The sequence below is a fragment of the Vulpes vulpes genome, chromosome 2, assembly GCF_048418805.1.
Source record: "Vulpes vulpes isolate BD-2025 chromosome 2, VulVul3, whole genome shotgun sequence".
Lineage (NCBI taxonomy): Eukaryota > Metazoa > Chordata > Mammalia > Carnivora > Canidae > Vulpes > Vulpes vulpes.
In genome coordinates, this window is record NC_132781.1 from 103,088,034 (window position 1) to 103,109,491 (window position 21,458).

The following is a 21,458-nucleotide window of genomic DNA, read 5'->3' on the forward strand; positions in this document are numbered from 1 at the left end:
AAGAATGTGTATTCTGCTGCTGTTGGGTGGAATGTTCTATATATGTCTGCTACGTCTATTTGATCTATAGTGTTTTTCACAAATCACTATCTAGTGTTAAATAACAATATATGATCATATAGTCATATGTTACATGCAATCATGTGTATATACAGTCAGATAACACTGTAGTGCTCTTTCCTTATTGATTTTCTGTCTGAGTAATCCACCAATTATTGGGTATGGAATATTAAAACCCTTCTTATTGTATTGTTTATTTCTCCATGCAGCTCTGTTATTATTTGCTTTATATATTTGGATGTTCTGATGTTGGATGCATAAATATTTGCAATTATTATGGCTTCTTTGTGAACTAATCCTTTTATCATTATACAGTGACATTCTTTGTCTCTTGTGACTATTTGAAACTTACTCTATTTCTGATAGAAGTATAGCCATCCCTCCTCTCTTTTGGTTACCATTTGTATGGAATGCTTTCTATCCCTTCACTTTCAATCTATGTGTGTCTTTAAAACTATAGTGAATCTCTTGTAGACAGCATATTGTTGGATCTAGTTTCCTGTTTTTTTTAACCATCCCAGCCTCTCTAGGTTTTTGGATTGGAGAATTTCATCCACCTATGTTAAAGTAATTATTGATAGGTAGGGCCTTACTATGGCCATTTTGTTAATTGTATTATTTTCTTTTTTAAACTTTTGTTAATTGTTTTCTTCTGACTGTTTTGTAATTCCTATATTGTCTTCTTTGTCCCTTGCTGTCTTATTTTTCTGATTTGATGACCCTTTGTGGAGGTGTGCTTTGATTCTTCTGTCTCAATACTTTGCTCATCTACTACAGGTTTTTTCTTTGTTAGTGCCATGAGGCTTATGCACCCTATCTTATAGTTTCAGCATTCTCTTTTAAACCAATAATAGTTCACTGTGGGGCTTGGATGGGTCAGATGGAAGTAACTGAGGGCAGGAGGGGCTCACTGTTAGGGTCTCTAATTTGGTGAGGATTCTGTCTTTCTCTGAGATAGGAGTACTCCTGGCTGAGCTCTTTGGTTAGGTGAGCCTGCTGACTCAGCTTGGCATTCAGATTGGGCTGCTTGCTGGCTGGCTCCCTGGTTGAGTGGCTATGGATTGGCTTCATGGTCAGGTGGAGCCACTAGCTGGATCAGCATTCACCTCTGGTTGGCTGGAGTCACAGGCAGAGTGGTGCTACTAGTTTGACTTTGCATATGAGTGGGGCTGCAGGCTGGGTCTGCAATTGGCCCTGGTAGGGTGAGAATGCAGGCTGTGTCCCCAATCCAGATGTGCCTCTGGCATGACTCGGCATTCAGGTAAAGCCTCTTTGGGATTGGGGGGACCTCAGGCTGTGCTCAGCAATCAGGCAAGGCTGTGGGCTGGGTTCTAGTGCTGGACAGGGCCATTGGCTATGCTCTGTGTCCTGTATGTTGAGTTCCAAGGATGTCCATGGTCACTATTGAGATGTCCTGAATAAGAAGGGCTGCAGTCTCTGCTCAACAATTGAACAGAGCTACTGGGTTGGCTCCTTGTCTAAGTGAGGTCATAGCCTGCACTGTGTGACCTTTCATAGATCATTGACTAGGCTCCTAGGTGAGGCAGTGTATCACACTGTGTGGGGTTGCTGACTTCCTTCCCTGTTTGAGCAGGCTGTAAGATGGCTCTGTCTATAGAGACCTTTGTTTTTTAAAGATTTTATTTACTTATTTATTTATTTATTCATTAAAGACACACAGAGAGAGGCAGAGACACAGGCAGAAGGAGAAGCAGGCTCCATGCAGGGAGCCTGATGCGGAACTTGATCCCAGGACTCCAGGATCACGCCCTGGGCCGAAGGCAGGCGCTGAACCACTGAGCCACCCAGGGATTCCTTATAGAGACCTTTAGGTGGACACCCAGAACCAAACCCAGCCAGTTGGGTTGGGGCATCATCACTTTTTTTTCTTCGCTTCTCATTTTTTTGTATATTGTTTATTAGAGTTTGATTTGCCAACATATATTATAACATCCAGTGCTCTTCCCATCATGTGCCATCCTCAGTGCCCATCACCTAGTCACCACATTACCCCACCCACCTCCCCTTCCACTACCCCTTGTTTCCCAGAATTAGGAGTCTCTCATGTTCTGTCGCCCTCTCTGATATTTCCCACTCATTTTCTCTCCTTTCTGCTTTAATCCTTTTTACTATTTTTTATATTCCCCATGTGAATGAAACCATATAATTTTTGTCCATCTCTGATTGACTTACTTCACTCAGCATAATACCCTCCAGTTCCATCCACGTTGAAACAAATGGAGGATATTTGTCGTTTAAATGGCTGAGTACTATTCCATTGTGTATACAGATCACATCTTCTTTATCCATTAATCTTTTAATGGGCACTGAAGCTCTTTCGACAGTTTGGCTACTGTGGACATTGCTGCTATAATCATTGGGTGCAGGTGTCTCGGTCTTTCACTGCATCTGAATCTTTAGGGTAAATCCTCAACAGTGCAATTGCTGGGTCCTAGGGCAGCTCTATTTTTAACTCATTGAGGAACCTCCACACAGTTTTCCAGGGTGGTTGCACCAGTTCACATTCCCACCAACAGTGCAAGAAGGTTCCCCTTTCTCCACATCCTCTCCAACATTTGTGGTTTCCTGCCTTGTTAATTTTCCCCATTCTCACTGGTAGGAGGTGGCATCTCATTATGGTTTTGATTTGTATTTCCCTGATGGCAAGTGATGCCGAGCATTTTCTCATGTGCTTGTTTGTCTATGTCTTCCCCTGTGAGATTTCTGTTCATGTCTTTTGCCCATTTCATGATTGGATTGTTTGTTTCTTTGCTGTTGAGTTTAATAAGTTCTTTATAGATCTTGGATACTAGCCCTTTATCTGATATGTCATTTGCAAATATCTTCTATCCCTCTGTAGGTTGTCTTTTAGTTTTGTTGACAGTTGCTTTTGCTACACAGAAGCTTTTTATTTTGATGAAGGCCCAAGAATTCATTTGTTCTTTTGTTTCCCTTGCCTTCACAGATGTATCTTGCAAGAAGTTGATGTGGCCAAGTTCCAAACGGGTTATGCCTGTGTTCTCCTCTAGGATTTTGATGGATTCTTGTCTCACATTTAGATTTTTCATCCATTTTGAGTTTATCTTTGTGTATGGTGTAAGAGAATGGTCTAGTTTCATTCTTCTGCACATGGCTGTCCAATTCTCCCAGCACCATTTATTGAAGAGACTGTCCTTTTTCCAGTAGATAGTCTTTCCTGCTTTGTCGAATATTATCTGACCATAGCCTTGAGGGCCCATTTCTGGGTTCTGTATTCTGTTCCACTGATCTACGTGTCTGTTTTTGTGTCAGTACCACACTGTCTTGATCATCACAGCTTTGTAGTACAACTTGAAATCCAACATCGTGATGCCCCCAGCTCTGGTTTTCTTTTTCAAAATTCCCCTGGCTGTGCAGGGTCTTTTTTTCATTCCACACAAATCTGAAGATGATTTGTTCCAACTCTCTGAAGAAAGACTATGGTATTTGAATAGGGATTGCATTAAATGTGTAAATAGCCCTGGGTAGCAGAGACATTTTCACAGTATTAATTCTTCCAATCCATGAGCATGGAATATTTTCCATCTCTTTGTGTCTTCTCAATTTCTTTCAGATGCATTCTGTAGTTTTTAGGGTATAGATCCTTCATCACTTTGGTTAAGTTTATTCCTAGGTATCTTATGCTTTGGGGTGCAATAAACCTAAATGGGATTTTGGGATTGATTAATTTCTCTTTCTTCAGTCTCATTGTTAGTGTATAGAAATGCCACTGTTTTCTGAGCATTGATTTTGTATCCTGCCATGCGGCCAAATTGCTGCATGAGTTCTAGCAATCTTGGGGTAGAGTCTTTGGGTTTTATAGGTACCTTACCATGCCATCTGTGAAGAGGGAGAGTTTGACTACTTCTTTGCCATCTCAATGCCTTTTATTTGTTTTTGTTGTCTGATTGCTGAGTCTAGGACTTCTAGTACTATGTTGAATAGCAGTGGTGAGAGTGGACATCCCTATCATGTTCCTGATCTTAGGGGAAAGACTCTCAGTGTTTCCAACCATTGACAATGATATGTGCTGTGGGCTTTTCATAGATGACTTTTAAGGTGGTGAGGAATATTCCCTCCTCCCTACACTCTGAAGATTTTTGATCAGGAATGGATGCTGTATTTTGTCAAATGCTTTCTCTGGGGCCCCCCGGGTGGATCAGTGGTTTAGCGCCGCCTACAGCCCAGGGCCTGATCCTGGAGTCCCAGGATTGAGTCCACCTTGGGCTCCTTACGTGGAGCCTGCTTCTCCCTCTGCCTGTGTCTCTGCCTCTCTCTCTCTCTCTCTCTCTGTGTGTATGTGTGTGTGTCTCATGAAGAAATAAATAAAATCTTTTTAGAAATGTTTTCTCTGCATCTATTGAGAGGATCATATCGTTCTTGTTTTTTCTCTTGTTGATATGATCTATCACGTTGATTGCTTTAGGAGTGTTGAACCAGCCTTGCATTCCAGGGATAAATCCTTCTTGGTCACAGTGAATAATCTTCTTTATGTACTGTTGGATCCTATTGGCTAGTATATTTTTGAGAATTTTTGCAACTGTGTTAATCAGGGATATTGGTCTATAATTCTCCTTTTTGGTGGGGTCTTTGGTTTTGGAATTAAGGTGATGCCGCCTTCATAAAATGAGTCTGGAAGTATTCCATCCCTTTCTATCTTTCAGAACAGCTTTAGTAGAATAGGTTTTGTTTCTTCTTTAAATATTTGATAGAATTCCCCTGGGAAGCCATCTGGCCCTGGACTTTTGTGTCCTGGGAGGTTTTTGATGACTGCTTCAATTTCCTCCCTGGTTATTGGCCTGTTCAGGTTTTCTGTTTCTTCCTGTTCCAGTTTTGGTACTTTGTGGTTGTCCAGAAGGGTGTCTGTTTCCTCTAGATTACCTAATTTATTGGTGTATAGCTGCTTATAATATTTTTTTAAATTTTTAATTTTGTATTTCATTGGTATTGACTGTGATTTCTCCGCTTTCATTCATAATTTTATAATTTGAGTCCTTTCTCCTTTCTTTTCAATAAGGCTGACTAATGGTTTATCTCTCTTACAAATTCTTTCAAAGAACCAACTCCTGGTTTTCTTGATCTGTTCTACAGTTCTTCTGGTCTCTACTTCATTGAGTTCTTCTCGAATCTTTATTAACTCTCTTCTTCTACTTGGTATAGGTTTATTTGCTGTCCTTTCTGCAATTCCTTTAGGTGCAAGGTTAGCTTGTGTATTTGTTTTTTCCAATTTTTTGAGGGATGCTTATATTGTGATGTATTTCCCTCTCAGGACTGCTTTTGCTGTATCCCAAAGATTTTGAATGGTTGTATCTTCATTCTCATTAGTTTCCATGAATCTTTTTTAATTCTTCTCTAATTTTCTGGTTGACCCTTTCATCTTTTAGCAGGCTGCTCTTTCACCTCCATGTGTTTGAGTTTCTTCCAGATTTCCTCTTGTGATTGAGTTCAAGTTTCAAAGCATCGTGGTCTGAAAATATGCAGGGAACAATCCCAATCTTTTGATATTGGCTGAGACCTGATTTGTGACCCAATATATGGTCTATTCCAGAGAAAGTCCCCTGTGCACTTGAGAAGAATGTGTATTCAGTTGTGTTTGGATGTTCTGTAGATATCTGTGAAATCCATCTGGTCCAGTGTATCATATAAGCTCTTGTTTCTTTGGTGATGTTGTGCTTAGAATATCTGTCATTTGCTGCAAGTGCCAGGTTGAAGTCTCCTACTATTAGTGTATTATAATTTCATATGTCTTTACTTTGGTTATTAATTGTTTGATATACTTGGCAGCTCCCACATTAGGGGCATAAATATTCATGATTGTTAGGTCTTCTTGTTCGAGAGACCTTTTGAGTATGACATAGTGTCCCTCTTCATCTCTTACTACAGTCTTTGGGATTAACTTTATCTGATAGGAGGATTGCCACCCCAGCTTTCTTTTGGGGACCATTTGAATGTTAATGGTTCTCCACCCTTTCATTTTCAGATTGGAGGTGTCCTTAGGGCTCAAATGAGTCTCTTGTAGACAGCAAATGGATGGGCCTTGCTTTTTGTCCAGCCTGAAACCCTGTGTCTTTTGATGGGATGATTTAGCCCATTCATGTTCAGAGTAACTATTGATAGATATGAACTTAGTGTCATCATAATACCTATTCAGTCCTTGTTTTTGTGGGCTAGTTCTTTGGGCTTCCTATTTATTTTACAAGGTCCCCCTTAATATTTCTTGCAGAGCTAGTTTAGTGGTCACATATTCTTCCAGTTTCTGCATCTCTTGGAAGCTCTTTATCTCTCCTTCTATTATGAATGAGAGCCTTGCTGGATAGAGTATTCTCGGCTGTGTGTTCTTCTCATTTAGGACCCTGAATATATCCTGCCAGCCCTTTCTGGCCTCCCAGGTCTTTGTGGAGAGGTCTGCTGTTAATCTGATATTTTTCCCCATATAAGTTAGGGATCTCTTGTCTCTTACCACCTTAAGGATTTTCTCTTTATCTTTGAAATTTGCATGTTTCACTATTAAATGTTGAGGTGTTGAGCGGTTTTTATTGATTTGGAGGGGGGGAGGATATCTCTGTCTCCTGGATCTGAATGCCTGTTTCCCTCCCCAAATTAGGGAAGTTCTCAGTTTTGATTTGTTCAATATGTAGATTTTTCCTTCTGAGGCTATCATTTATTTCCCTTAACCTTTCCTCATGGTCTTTTCATTGTTTTCTCTTTCTTCCTCAGCTTCCTCCTTGCCATAAACTTGCGTTGTATATCTCTCACTCTTTCTTCCACCTCACTAACCCTCATCATTAGGACCTCCAGTTTGGATTGCATTTCATTTAATTGATTCTTAATATCATCCTGATTAGATCTAATTTCTGTGGTTATGAAGTCTCTTGAATCCTTTATGCTTTTTTTCCAGAGCCACTAGTAGCTTTATAATTGTGCTTCTGAATTGACTTTCTGATACTGAATTGTAATCTAAATTCTGTAACTCTGTGGCAGAGAGTACTTTTATGATTCTTTCTTTTGTGTTGAATTCTTCCTTCTAGTCATTTCGCTAAGTGCAGAGTGGCTGTATGAGCGGGCTGAGTCAAGAATATCAACCATGACCTAAGTAAATTTCATCCTAGATGATTCTGACAAGGTCAAAGACCAAAAGTTGAAAAAATATGGAATGCTGCATATTATCCTTGTGCAAGGGCCATGCTAATCTTCTCTGTATCATTCCGATTTTAGTATATGTGCTGCTGAAGTGAGCACCATCACTTTGGTTCTCCAAATGGCTCTCACTCTGGCTCTTAGCTAAGAGCTCTGTTCAGGTACTTACACTCCCCAAACCACAGCTTACCATGATCCCTGCCTTAATTGCTATGAGCTCCTTTCCCCCTCTCCATCTCTGATACTTGAAAGTCTTATGCTATTTATTTCTCCAGTGGTCCCTGTGAGATGAGACTGAAGTGTAGGCATCCTTAGAAGCACTCATAACAGTGGAGAAGCTGGATACCCTCCCTTGGGCTTTTTCACGCTGGAGAAATCAGAGGTTTCTGGGAGTATATCTTTGTGCTGTACTGCACTGGTTTTGGGAAAGGGTGATTAGGTCAAAGTAAAACTGCTCCCTTTACCCTTCAAATGCATTATTTTATTATTATTTTTTTTCTGAGCCAAGTAGATACTCCAGCCTCATCCTTGGTTCTGGGACTTTCACAAAGATGCCTTGACTATGGATACCCCAGTTGGTGTTTCTCTGAGGGAACTGGAGAAGATCATTTTTCTTGCCATCTTAGTGACATCATTATGACTTTTATGCTTAAAAAGGCTTTCTCTATTTCTGTATAAAATTCACCTATGTTATCTACTATATGTCAGTAGTTTCATTGTTTCACAATTATGCCTTTAATTCATCTGAGAATTTATTTTGATAAATGTATGAGAAAAAAAACCCTTTTTTCTTTAATAACTAATCACTTTAACACTTTTTTATATAGACATACCTTATTTTATCATGCTTCACACATATCTTGTTTTTTTGTGTTTTGTTTTTTTGGGTTTTTTTTTTTGTTGTTGTTGTTGCTTTTGTTGTTGTTTTTTACAAATTGAAGTTTGTGGCAACCGTGCATTGAGCAAGTCTTTTAGTGTTATTTTAATTCCAACAGCACTTCTCACTTCATGTCTCTGTGCCCTTCTTGCAGTTCAAACTTACTCATTATTACTTATTTTGTTACATGGATCTATGATCAGTGATTGCAATCAACTGAAAGTTCACATGATGGTTAGCATTTGTTAGTAATAAAAGTATTTTTATTTTTTAAAGATTTTAATTATTTATTCATGAGAAATGCAGAAAGAGAACGAGGCATAGACCTAGGCATAGGGAGAAGCAGATTCCCTGTGGGGAACCCCATGTGGGACTCCATCCTGGGACTCCAAGATCATGCCCTGAGCTGAAGGCAGACGCTCAACCACTGGACCACCCATGCATCCCAGTAATAAAGTATTTTTAAATTTAAGGTATATACATTGTGGTTTTTGGACATAATGCTATTGCACACTTTTAATAGACTTCAATATTGTATACACATAACCTTTATATGCAGCGCAAAACCAAAAAAAAAAAAATTCAGTTGATTCACTTTACTGAGATACTTGCTTCATTTTGGTGGTCTGGAATTGAAGACACAATATCTCCAAGGTGTGCCTATAAATGCAATCTGGTTTAATTTACTATAATTTGTTACTGAATGATGTGTAGCCCTAGGTGATGAAATCTGCCTCTTGACCCTGGTGTCTTTCTGTTGCTAGCACTTAATGATGTACACGTTGAGTAGAATCAGTCAAAGCCCAAACCTTTCCATATACCCAGGGATCTGTTTTTATGTTGCCATGTCATTAAACCATGCACCTACTTGGAGCTGTTCACCCAACAATGAATACATGTGACTACATTCATTAAACCTACCTTACTAGTTTGTTCTTACATGGGAATCTCTCCCTTTAGAAACAAACAGCTCTTTCCATCTTGCAGGATTAGGACTGACAAGTTCAAGAACCAACTTTTCTGTCAGTATAACAACTAAAGGAAGCTAACATCATTATTTAGGGTTGCTCTAGGCCTATGTCTTCTGCGATGCTTCTCTAATTCTAATTTGATGCCTTTTTTTTTTTTTGAAGAGTATCCCTGGACTCTGGGTACCTCATTTCCTTCAGGTTTGGGTTATCTGACTATTCTACCCAAGTATTTATTACTACAGACTGGAAGTAATGCCCCTGTATCCAGATCTGTGGCCATTACTCTAATTCCTACTGAGATGATTCTGATTTGGGAACCAGAGAATTTGCCTATAGGTGGCAGCGTAGAACAGAGTTTCTGTTCTTGTGTTAGTTTCCCGTGGCTTCTGTAACAAACTATCACAAACTTGGAGGCTTTAAACAATAGAAAACAATTTTTCCAAGTTCCAGAGGCCAAAAGTCTGAAATAAATAGCACTGAGCCAAAAGCAAGGTATTGAGAGGGTACTCCCCTCTGAAGGCTCTTGTAGCTGCTGACATTTCTTGGTTTGTAGTCACATCACTCCCATCTTCTGCCTCCTGGTCACATTGCAGCCTCCTCTAGTGTCTGTGTCAAGGGGAGGAGGGCGGGCAGTGTGGGTGACGGGGTTGTGGGCACTGAGGGGGGCACTTGATGGGATGAGCACTGGGTGTTATTCTGTATGTTGGCAAATTGAACACCAATAAAAAATAAATTTTTATTAGGAAAAATGAAAAAGAAAGAAAGAAAGAAAAAGAAAGAAAGATAGAAAGGAGAAAGAAAGAAAAGAAAGAAAGAAGAAAGAAAGAAAGAAAGAAAGAAAGAAAGAAAGAAAGAAAGAAAATGAAAAGACCTGGAAAGAACAGGTATATGTCCCTTTGCCCCTTCAAATTCCCCTTGGTCTTTTAGACTCAGCAAAAATCAGAACCACTGAAATAATCCTTAAAGTTTCCAGAAGTGTGTGAGCGTGTTATGTGTGTGAGAGATAAATCAAAACTGATTCATTGAATTTGCTGATGAAATTCAGTGAGATCTGGCTAGAGAGCTGGGAAGGAAAATTGAGTAAGTAGGTAGAGAATCAAAACATTGGGTGATTATGAGACTTCTCCCTGGAAGAGTTGGGAAGCGAGTGGATTTTTAGGTACAAGTGTATGGGTGACGTTAGAGAAAGAAAACAAAAACAAAAACACCTCCTTTTTAAGATTAAGTTGGGAGAAAATGGTCATGCCGTGAGCCTGGGAACATGACTGTCTTGTATCACTGGGACAAGAATGAGTATGAAGGAAGCCCTCACATGAGGCTCAGGACTGGAGAAACAGTATCTTCAGGGTGCCCCACACTTCTGCAAGTAATGGTAGGTCTGGTTGGAGTGTGCATACTTATAGGTACATGGATTCTTTAAGAGACACATGTATTCAAGAGAAGTGATTCTGGGTAAATAACCATGGACACTGAGGAACACAAGGAGGTGGCCGTTTTAATACATGCAACGAATCCATGACCCAATTTACAAACAGAAGAATTTAGAAAGATTATGCCATAAAGTACATATCATGCCATTGACTTGCCTCCTGTCTCTACCCCTAAGCTGGAAGTGCAGGGAAACACCTGTTACATTCGAGGTCTTTTTTTTTTTTTCTTCTTCTCAATTGGTGGTAAACAATTCCACCAACTGCACAATGAAAAGATTCTGTGAGCCTGGCACCCAGATCTGGATCTCTCAGTTGCTCTTGCTGCCAAAGGTCAATCCAGTGTGTCTGCTTTTGACATATTTTAGCCAAAGAATGCTAATGACATTTTCCGAAACGCTGTGCTGTTTCACTTTGTGTCCCGCCCCGGAAATTTGGGATTTCTAAATGCAGAGATATCTTCAATGCCAAAAAAGCCACAATAGGTAGAGATATGGCCAGCTTTTCAAGCTTTCTGACCATTTTAGGAACCCACAAAAACACTGACAAGATGACAAGAACGCACTGCCTCCAAACCAAAGAGAAAACAGTGAAATTAAAAGCGATAAACGTTTGTTTGCATATCAACAAAACATAACTCACTGTCAACTTTACTCATCGTTCTATTTAGTCCCCTGATAATCTTTGTACCTCAAGAAATGCTGTGCTTTAGATTTTTTTCACATTGCAAGAACACCCTCATGTGCAAGATGGTGGCCCAAAATTCACAGGCACAGATAAATGAATTTACTTGCACTCGAAGAGTTTTGGCAGCAAAATTATAAAAGCTCTTTAGATATTCTGTTGCAAGAAAAAAATTCTAATTCGATGTGCAAGATGAATGCATATTAATATCTTTGTTAGTTTGCAGGATGGGAGCTACTAAGACAAAAATATGAAGGTTTTAAAATGACCCATCACTACTCCCGTTGCTAAAAGAAGTCACTAAACTTGTAGAGAAATTCTTCCATGTTCATTGACCTATCTCTTCCGATTTCTTTTCCTTATCTTTTTCCAGGTTATTAACAAAGTTAAACACAAGAACAAGAACAAGCCAAGAAGGGAAAATCTGCCATTGTTAACACGAAGTCTAGTTGTCCTAATAATAATAATGTTTAAAAGCAGTGGTTAAAAAAAAAAAAAAAAGCAGTGGTTAATTTTTTGGAATAACTTTTATTAATTTTTTTTATTTTTTATTTTTGGAATAACTTTTAAAAAGGACGTCAGAATTTTATGCTTTTTCAGAATTTCCTGCCTTATACTGAAACACAATATCCTTATTTCTAATGGTTCAGTTTGAATTGGTATGCACAGCAAGGGACAAGAGGCCTAGGGGCCGAAAGCCAAGGCCGAGGGTAATTCAGGAGTGTCACAACCCTTCCAGGGACGAGTACCAAGTCAAAGAAATGTTTTTCTCATCCCTTGAGAAGAGGTGAAGAAATGAAACATCGTAAGTATGTCAGATGGGTTTTTTGTATGATACACTAGAAAACAATCTCTGAAATTTTATTCCAAGCTTTGTACACACTCCTTCTTATCCACTTGAAACTAGCTAGGAGCTTAAAAGTATATTTGCTTGAATGCTAAGTCACCTCAACAGGAGCTATAGTCAGGGTGCCACCAACCAATTTATGTGAGTGATAAGTTTTAAAAGGGGCAATATGAGAGTTTACAGACATCGATAATAGCTTCAAATGTGACTCACATATGTAAGGAAACTTTTAAGGTATCTTAACTGGTTCCAGAAACCCAGATAGTTAGTATTCTGTTTACCATTTTCGTTTTCATTAAATCGTCATCGATCAGCAATGTGACTAAGATAAATAGCAGTACACGAGATAAAAATGGGAAGGCTTCTCAAAAACTCCTTAAATTCTATGCATGATTCATATTCAGCTTGAAAACCATTAGTTAAGAATGAAATAGCCAAAGATTCTAGCATATGAAGTGTGATGTATACCAACTTCTTAACCCTACAATATAATGGTAGGAAAGCTGACTCTGAAACAAAAACTCCATACCTAAAATAATTAGTACTAATACTTAGAATATAGCAAGATTTATTTTTCTTCCATTGTCTCTTACTTTCCACACAATAAGACAGGACATTATCAGGGTTGCCGGAATATGTATGTAGTCAAGTCTATTTTTTCTATCTGGCTATCATTCATAAAAACAAAATTCAAGGTTCTATTTACTTTATTTTCAAAAATATATTTTATTTATTTATTCATGAGAGACACTGAGACAGAGAGGCAGAGACGTAGGCAGAGAGAGAAGCAGACTTTGTGCAGGGAGCCTGACGTGGGACCGGATCCTGGGACTCCAGGATAATTCCCTGAGCTGAAGGCAGACGCTCAACCGCTGAGCCACCCAAGTGTCCCTCTATTTACTTTCATTAATTCGGCTAATAGGAGCTTTTGGGGGAATAAGAAGGGTACTTAGTGAGAAAAAGAGAGAAAGATAACGGTTGTGCTTATGTGTCCCGGAGAAGTAATTCTCTTCCTCCTCGTACTCCGTATACTATAGTTACTATAGTATTCTTTTCTCATGTTTTAAAGGCTACTATTCAGCAATTTAGGGATTTTAAGGATTTATAACCTCCAGTCAAAATAGTATTTCATCTGTCAATTGTCATTTCCATATTGGCACTAGCTCCTAGTTTCATTCACAAAACTAGGGTTGTCAGGGCCTTCATGAGGCAATCCTTCTGCCTTCATCACCCCACTGGTTAGGCCAAACATATGCCTACCCATTCAGTTCTGAAACCACCTGCACAGAGGAAGTTAAATGAAGAAAAGGAAAGCATCACACTGTCACCATCTTTGGATAAGCTCTAATTTTACCCAAAGGAGAAAACTTTAACCACAATAACAAAGCTGGCAATGACCATGATTAAATGATGCCTGTCATTCTGTCCTACCCCTGGGAGCTGCTCTCCACCCACTCCCAGGTGATGGATGTGTTTCTCTTGGGACACTGGGTTTAAATTGGCAAAGGAAGCAGACAGTTAAATTCATCAATCACCAGAGTGGGCAAAGCAGTATTTGATCTGCTCTGGAGAAAGGATGGGGACCTGAACAAAACTCATTGACAGCACAAAACCAAGGTCATCTCCCAGTACCACGAATACATCAAAGCAGGCTCATTTAGTCTCAAAGTGTGAGTCACAAATACTAAGCCTGGAAGAGATCTTAGAGAACCTGAAACCAATCCATTGACACACAAATCAGAGAATTCCCTCCCTCCACAAAATAAAACAAAACCAGAATCCATGTCTCAGCATTTATTATCCATACTCTTGAAATTTGTGATCTATTCGACGTCGATGTTCTGAATTCCAAAGCTATATCCAGTTACTGATCCCACATGGTATATACTTCCTGACCAGTAAATCTACATGAAAAAAAAAAGTTTAAATGTGAACAAATTTGCTGCTTATATCAACATGAAAAACAAAACAAAAGAATCCAACTTATCTCTGTCAACCCCCTCTTTTTTTTTCCCCCTTTCCAAATTGCTTTATAATGTCTGAAATTTGAAAACCAACAGCTACTTCTATAGGCTTTTTCAAGACCCTGAAAACAGTGACTTACTAGTAAATCTCTTATTAGTATCCTATAGATTCAGAAGCTCAAGAAAACTCAAGATGACAGGTTTCATGAAGATTTTCTTTCAAAAACTTTATAGTTTAAGCATCCCATGAAAAATAAATCTCTTTATTATGATATCCTGCTAAAGAGATAGACCCAAAAGTGTGTCCCTTTGTACAATTATATACTTATTAACAGTGGCCACAAAGGAACAATAGGCATGCAAAACCAAATACTATATTTCCAAATATCTGAAAAAAAAAAAAAAAAAGAATCATACCACCACCTATTTTGTTCTCCTCATTACCTATCACTCTTTTTTAGGGATAAATGGCCTGATGATTTTCTTACAATAGTTCCACAGCTTAAAGCAGCAAAAAACATTTAAAAATATTTTTAAAAAGCAAAAAAGTTATGATTTCAAAACAGAAATGAGAAATTCACTTTTGTTATTTGAATGTGTGCTGCATGGAAAATCATTATGATCCTTCCACTTGCAAATGTTTCGGACCCTTCGGTAAATATGTTTTCTAATTAAACAGTAACTCTGTTTAAAATAAAAATTGGTATGATAGGTCCATGTCCATTTTCAAAAAGTGTATTTTTCAATGACATCCAAGATAGGTCAGCATTTTCCCACTACTGCAAAAAACAGCAATGTGTATCCTCAACGCAGGTATTACAACACATAAATACACTGTTGCCCTGGCTCTCCCTCTGGTTCCATCTGCTCTCTTGCTGTGCAACAGCTATAGCATAAAAAAGCCTATTCTCACACGCTTTTGATATTATACTATTTAATCACATACAGCTGTGGCTTACGAGACTGTTACAAAACACAATTTTAATGTAGTACTCGAAGCCAGTTGTGGATAAACATCAACCATTTACTCCGAACAAGAAGTCCGACACTAAAAAGATTTTCTTTTAAAGGAAAAGACTGGTTTTCTTAGAATTTGGCATGGACGTAATTGTGACTGAGCCCTCTCTCTGCCAAAAAGACTGATAATGTCAAAAAGGATTGTGTAAAATCATATTAGTGCAATAATGAAGCTTTCCAGAATTCCTGGAGCCAGAAAGACCTGAAATGAACTTACATCCTACTTCTCTTCTTTTGCTTCCCTCCCTGCAAATCACCCCTACCTCCAACCCTCTAATAGATTTAATTACTTCAGAGAAATAATTTTGATTTATAATTCTATTGTTCTTTTCCCAAACTGAGAGAAAGCGAAAGGAAGCTGTTAGGAAGATACTGTTAGAACAAATTGACATGAGGTTTCTTTTGAATTAAGAATGATTCTGGAGAGAAAGACAACAACAACATGAACTTTTTACATATCTCCTCCTTTTAGCTAGGCACTAAACTTAGTACTGTGAAAACAATGACTGCATTATAGAAAAGACAATTCCAAAGATAATTTAATATGGGGGGGGGGTAAAGAAAACAGGACAACTAGAAAGGGAGAGTGGCCCCTTGTTACTATTTTTCTCTTATTCAAAACCAATTAAAATTGTGTACATTCTCAAATGAGACAAACAAGATTTATCATAGTTTCATGCTATCCTATTACGGCCTGAGGCAAAAGAAATATTTGGAGTTGTACCTCAAAGTTCTCTTGCTGGACGATTTTTAGAAAACCAGTTTTGTATGTTTCAGCCTTTCAAAGGAAAACAGAACTTGGGAGTTTTCAAGGCTGTTTTAAAACTGGCAAGTTACCAACTCTGGCTATCAATGCAAATCTGAGGCAGGAAGTACTAAGGAGATTCTAAACTCTTTCCCTCCCTCTGCAAGATTTTCAACATTTTCATGTGCAAGAAGTATGTTAAGGGGTTGTCCTGTTTTGCTTTTGAAGGATCTGTACAGTCACATCTTTGAGAATATCCCTTGCCCCATAGGAGCCTCTCTCTTCCTTTCCCTACTCCTTAGTCCTTCGTGTTTCAAGTGTTTGCTCTTTCTATGGCACAATCACTCGGGCTCTAGCTAGACTTTGAGAGATGGGCAGCTGTCCAGGCTGCAGATGGTTGGAAACTCAGCCTGAAGTCAGTGTGCAGTTGATGAGTTACTCCCTATACCTGACCCCAACTTCACACCAGGTTCTGAATACGATCCGAGTACCACCAGCCACAAAAACTCTGTTGGGTCCCACAGATCTTTCTGCAAGATCTTCAGGGGCAGCAGATGGTCAAAGGCGGGAAAGCAGTGGGCTGATGGAAAAGCAGCGTGAGTAGAAACCATGCCCTGGATCGGTAGAAACATCATGACCTGGTCAGGGTAAGGAAATGGAAGGAAGGACTAGCTGCTGTGTGCATTTGGATGCATTTTAAAGTTTTGAGAAGATGATAAAGTTTTCCAGGTACCACACATGAGGGAAATATCTTTCTCAGCAACAAAGTATCAATTCACCAGGCTGTGACCATGTTTTACTCTTTTTAGCCTTCCTAGTTACGATTAAGTTGCTTTTCCAAGAAACCCCCCACAAAATAACTCAGATTGCCATTCACCCTGGGTCTCACAAGACAATAGCAACAGGTTGCTTGCTTTGAATGGGCTATAACAAAATTGCTGAGAAATATTAGGTTATGACTCAATCAAACGTGATTATGGATATTATCATTAAGCTAATGAGCTAATTTTTGGTCCCCTTTCTCTAAAATTTGCTGATTATTCTGGTGGCCTTCAAACAGCAAATTCGTTTTGATGAAGATTTTTTTTAAAATCTGGCTATGGCTCTTATGTAAATATTAAAACATGTCATCAAGATTGCTTCTTTTCTGCTCCATCACAAACAATGTTTCTTTTTTAAATTGCTTCTTTTAATAGGGGGGAAAATGGCCAAAAGAAAACTGACAAATGACAGGTTTTAATGCGAGGTCTTGGAAAGCATGCCTACTAGAACAATACCGCTACAAGATAGCTATCAGCTAGTCATTGGGTTTTCATTTTACTTCTATGTACATTTATCTAATATAATAATTTAAGCATTTGGAAAATTATTCAAAGGGAGAAAAGCATAAGTAACTTATTTCTAATTTCTTTTTCTTTTTAAGCAACAAAGGTAGTGAATTAGTTCTAAAGTAATGGGAAAATAAGAGGAGCAGAGAAAGCAGGGAAGTGCCCCAAGTTTTTCTAAAACTTTAATTGCATTTGAGGAAAGGGAAACCTTTCCATTTGTTTAAACATCCTACTCTCATTTTGTTTTATCATAAGAAAAGAGCAGCTGTAGCTAACACACACATTTAAGTAGAAAGAAAAGGTTCAGTATTTTGTACTGTCTGAATAAATGCAATAATACACCTTTGAGTTCTTTAAGAACCTCATAAAGACTTTTCACCCCAAACTAATGTCAGTAAATGGCTTTTGTTGATTAGTTAAAAACACCTGGTTTTACAGGACAGCTTAAGTTATGATGTCACCAGAATATGACTTTTATAGTCAACCACAGAACTCTATTTTTATCAACCATAAATATTCTTTATGTATCAGTATCATTTTAAATAGCTCTGATTTTTAAAATAGATTATAACTATAAGCCAAGGCTAGGACTGTAGATTTTGTGAATTCCACCAAGGCTTGCTTCCCAAATAAACATGAGCAGCATGTATTCCCCTCAGAATTATTATAGGTAATATTTTAAGATAAAAATATAAAAGGAGCAAAAAGACAACACTGAAATAACCCAGTTGTTTTCATGCTATACTGGGTCATGATAGTGCTTTCTTTCATAGTATTCATGCTGCCAGAAAGTCCCCACATTTTAAAGTATGATTGACCCTATTCTCATTCCCTGTGTGCCCAAGTTTCAAAGCAGGGCACGTTTTCACATGTTCAGCTTCCAGGAATGTTATTAATGTCTATCATTTCAGAGCCACTGAAACAGTATTCGACCACTTCACAGCTCTGTCGAAAGTTTACAACATAATAATCAATATGAACTACCATGATAGCCAAAGTAGCTGATCCTATATTCCCCACCACCCTGATCTGATTACCCGAATATCAGTTGAGGTCACCTAATGGATCTAGCTTCTTTAAAAATGTTCCAGAAGTTGATGGCTTTGACTAGCTTGAAAGTAACAAGATCCAGATGCCGCCTGTCTACACAACACTAAACTACACAGGACCCCAAAACAGATTTTTTTAAAATTCCCTCTATGTTTTTCAGGCTCTCCTCTTTTCCCTCACCACTGCACTTTCTCTCTTTACCTCAATCTCTCTCTCTCTCTCTCTCTCTCCCGGTCTCTCTCTTTCACACACACACACACACACACACACGCACACACACACTTCCCATCAGTGTAGCTCATCCAACATCCTGTCCTTAATATAATGTGCACGACATTATTTCCTGCTAGCAATAAGTTAAAAGAAATCTCAGGCAGGAAAGCAATTATTCCATTCATTTTTATCTAAAGTTTCCTTTCTGAATACACTTCGAGTCAAAAACAAGAACCAAAAAGAAAGCATGAATTTTGAAACATTTGGAAAAATTTAGCCAAATGAGTAAAAGGGATGGAATGTCTGATATTTTTCTTTTTTTTAAATTTTTTTTATTTATGAAAGTCACAGAGAGAGAGAGAGAGAGAGAGAGAGAGACAGGCAGAGACACAGGCAGAGGGAGAAGCAGGCTCCATGCACCGGGAGCCCAACGTGGGATTTGAGCCCGGGTCTCCAGGATCACACCCTGGGCCAAAGGCAGGCACCAAACCGCTGCGCCACCCAGGGATCCCTGTCTGATATTTTTCTTGGAACTCTTGGGTTTGTTGTGTTTATTTCTTGGGGCGGGGGGCATGAGGAATGACTATAAATTTCCTCTTTTAGACTTGCCCTTGCTTTGCCATTTCCTTGAGGAAGGCAGACAGCATTCTCCACCCAATCCCCCAAAGAGTTAAAACTCACTGCACTGCACGGGAGCAGGAGGGCTGGTCTACTAAAGCAGCAGCCCCACAAACTCAATGCTCACAAGGGCAAAAAGCAATGTGAGTAGACCTTGCAGGGGCAGGGCGAGTCATGGAGCGATTGAAAAAGAAAGAAAAAAAAAGCACAATTTTTAATAGAATTCTGAAAGTCTGCAGCCTTGTCTGGTTTACAAATAGGCATTGTTGGAGGAGACAGAATAAATAAGAGCTAACTACAGCATGAATTACCAAACACTAATCCCATCAACGAGCCCCGGTGGCAGCACAGATTACTCAGGCACGCCTTGTTCACTCTCAGCATATTTATTTATTAAGAAGACAGTGGAGTCTGGCTAATGCGATACAAAATTAATATCATCTGTAAAGAAACACAAGCCATATGTTTGAAGCGGTACCGCTTCGAACTCTACCGACACCCCCCCCCCCCAACTCAATCAAGTCCAATTTAACTAACAAATTGGAGCAGTGATTTCATACCTGGGAGCCTTTCATGTCTGAACTGCAGGATAAAGTTCATGGTCGGCACTGCCCACTGCTTAGTTACATGGGCTTTCCACTGGCCCCGTAATGATCATTCGCACACGCATAAAGACTAAAGTATTTAACCAATTCGTGTCCAATTATCATCAGTTATATTTCATCCCGTTACAAGACCCACAGGCCTCCTGATGGCAGCCAGCACAGAAAAACAGAGCTTCGAAAAGTAAAGAACATCTATTGTAAAGCTCCAAACTTCAGTCTCTAGAGTCTTGATCACCCTCCATATAAGATAACATATGTAAGGCAAATACACAAAAACAAAAGCACATGCAAACAATCTCTAAGGGACGTCAGTTAGTCGTACTATGCCTTCTCACACCCTTCTTTCATTCTATACCCCCTGATTAAAAGTTTGAGTTGCCCCCACGCTGGTGCATCCTATCCAGTGAGAAAAACCCTTTAAGAGCCACAAAGAACAGCTCACCCGAAAAGGCTCTGAAATTGTATTGTTGTTCCTGATAATCACTGTCACAATCTCCTTTCTAACAACCCTGTCCATCTGCAAAGCACTTTACTACGGATATCAGGAACATTTTTATGTTGCCAAATAACAACAAAGGAACACGAGTGAAACTATTATCTCTGCTAAAAGAGAAAAACCACAATCCCAGGGCTTGCTTTCTTCTCATATTCTCCTCTGCCTCATTAACTCCATTGGTATGTTACTAATTTCAAAGAAGCAGGAAGAGGTGATGGGAAAGGGGAGGTAAATAATAATCCACATGCCTGTTTCCCATCCCAAGTGCAGGATACCACACTGCTTGCCAGACTGTGGGTCGAGCCATACCTTGGTTTAGAGACAGCGAGGATAGTAGTAAGTGTACTGGGGGTACATTTGTGGCTGATCCAGGCATTTGCCCATGGAGCTGGAATCTTTATGTCTGAGGCAGGGAACTCGATGACAGGGTATAGTGCCCCAGGCCGAGCGTCCTCTTAAACCACTATTCCTGAGGGTCCCGATGACTGATGAGGCTTCAGAGATCCTTCGTCTTCCACCACTCGCTAGTTCCAAGACGGCAGGAATTTAAAAAAGAAACACACCGAAAAAGAAATAAAAAGAAAGATAGAAAGAAAAAGAGAAAAAAGGAAAGGTATTGGTAGAACAACACACACATACACACACACACACACACAGCCTTCCCAGATTGTGCCTTCCTTCCCGCAGCTGCCAGGGTCCACTTGGGATGAGGCACTTTGTTCTCTACCCAGGCTGTCTGTAGTCATGTCAATTGCCAGCGTTTGTAAAGAGAGAAAAGAAAAAAATCAAAGTCTTTTTAGCACAATTCTGAATCCTTGCAGATCAGCTTCCTGTCTCCTGTTTGTCTCTTTCCCCACCTTAAAGAAAAAGGAAAAAAAGAAAGAAAGAAAGAAAGAAAGAAAGAAAGAAAGAAAGAAAGAAGAAAGAAAGAAGAAAGAAAAAAAGAAAGAAAGAAAGAAAGAAAGAAAGAAAGAAAGAAAGAAAGAAAGAAAAAAGAAAGAAAGAAAAAAAAAAAAAAAAAGAAAAAGAAAAAGAGAAAGAGAAAGAGAAAGGGGAAAAGAAAAACAAAACAAACAACCTTGCACAGCCTGGTTGCTGCTGTCTCCCTTCCAGAGTGACAAGGTGTTCCGGCTCATCCTGTCCTTTCCTTCACTTCCTCTCCTTCCAGCTGGTGGGTGGAACCTCTCCATGGAGCAGGGTATGCAGTCCAGAAGGGTGCAGGATTTCCTCCAAGGAAAAAAAAAAAAAAAAAAAAGCCTGCTTCAACCCCTGCTGCAGGCAAAGTTCTGATGCCCTCTGCTGGCTACCTCGAATAGCAAAGCAATTTTTGCAGCAAAGCTGCTGCCGCTGGAACTGAACCCAGGGAACGCAAATTCGGGCAGTGGATTCTCATCCTTCCCT

The 21,458-nt window shown here is 39.2% G+C and overlaps 1 protein-coding gene and 1 pseudogene across 1 annotated transcript in view; both read right to left on the reverse strand.

Moving 5' to 3' along the window:
* LOC140595956 (uncharacterized) overlaps nucleotides 1-20,470 on the reverse strand; it is a 180,106-nt gene extending 159,636 nt beyond the window's left edge. Inside the window, exon 1 of the mRNA XM_072742400.1 lies at nucleotides 20,367-20,470. The gene's annotated coding sequence lies outside the window, so the exon portion shown is untranslated. The remainder of the gene's footprint in view (nucleotides 1-20,366) is intronic.
* Nucleotides 7,221-7,317, reverse strand: LOC140598038 (U6 spliceosomal RNA; annotated as a pseudogene).
* Nucleotides 20,471-21,458: the final 988 nt, after the last annotated feature.